A 1,333-nucleotide genomic window follows, 5' to 3' on the forward strand; every position below is an offset into this window, starting at 1 on the left:
GCCAGAAGATCACAGGCCAGTGGGTGCAAAGTTATTGGCGGTAGAAGCATCTCAGTGCTGGCAGGAATTTCCATGTGACTCCTCCAGTTCCCAGGGCTGCATCAGGGTAGGTCTATGTGGCTTCTCAGGGATGTCTCTCAGGAAGTGAGCAAAGAGAGAGAAAATACAGGAGTTCCCAGAATTCTCAGGAGAAGGCCATGCCCACACAAAGGCCTTATTGGCTATGATCTGACTGACAGCCTAGATTCCACCCTTCACTCTTATTCCTCTCAAGTCCCAAACTGACACCAGATTATGTAACTACCACAGCAAGCAAGGCTGTATAATCTGCATACTACAGGTTGTTAATAAGACATCCTCCAATGGTGATACTGTACTCTTCATACAATCCATCTTCTCTGATTTTCTCATAATACAGATTGAACAAATATGGTGAGAAGATACAACCCTGATGTACACCTTTAATCATTTTAAACCATGCAGTATTCCCTTGTCCTGTTTGCACAACTGCCTCTTGATTCATGTACAAGTTCTGAATGAGCACAAGAAGACTTCTGGAAATCCTATTCATCTCAAGGTTAATCACAATTTATTATGGTCCACACAGTCAAATGCCTTTGCATAGAGAGGTTCAGTAGCTTGACCCAAATCACACAGCAAATGTGTATCAAAATTAGGAAATAACTCGAATATCTTCACTCTTTATTCTATACCATGCCCTTCTAAGGCAGTTGTGTGGTGAGTCCTGACTGAGGATCCGCATCATTTACAACTGTAAAATTAGTGATATCACAAGAGTGAAAGGTGTTAGCAACAATAGCAAGGGAATGCTTGGCATTAATGGAAGTGCAGTGGCAGACCATTATCTGTAGAGGTCACAGTGTATTTGAGATATAAGCAGGTTGTAGGGGCAAAGCTTTACCTGGGACTCTGGAAATCTTTATGCATTCAATGAAAAGTAATACCAATCCAGATTATCACCATCTGAAAATTGATTCGTGAATACACAATATAAACCTAAGAGTCCTTTAGCTTTCGGAAGAAAAAACTCAGAAGGATGAAATAGTCTTCAAGTAAAATAGCGTTATGTCTTATTTGACAAACCTGGTGGCACAAATGGTTTGCATTTGCCTACTGTCCAAAGGACTGGCAGTTGAAGCCCATCTAGCGGAGCCACAGCAGAAGGGTCTGGTTATCTGCCTCTGTAATGCTTACAGCCAAGAAAACCCCATGCAGCAGTTCTAATGTGGAACATATGGGGTTCCTTTGAGTAAGAACTGACTTGAGAGCAAGGATTTTAGTTTTTCTGGTCTTTTGTTGATGGTGGTAGTGG

General features: G+C 41.8%; 1 protein-coding gene across 1 annotated transcript in view; it reads right to left on the reverse strand.

Moving 5' to 3' along the window:
- XRCC4 (X-ray repair cross complementing 4) overlaps positions 1-1,333 on the reverse strand; it is a 279,731-nt gene that overhangs the window by 86,245 nt on the left and 192,153 nt on the right. The gene's annotated exons all lie outside the window — the stretch shown is intronic.

This window comes from Echinops telfairi, unplaced genomic scaffold (genome assembly GCF_000313985.2).
Source record: "Echinops telfairi isolate 266 unplaced genomic scaffold, ASM31398v2 ScPeMD7_7469;HRSCAF=8507_1, whole genome shotgun sequence".
NCBI classification, from domain to species: Eukaryota; Metazoa; Chordata; class Mammalia; order Afrosoricida; family Tenrecidae; genus Echinops; species Echinops telfairi.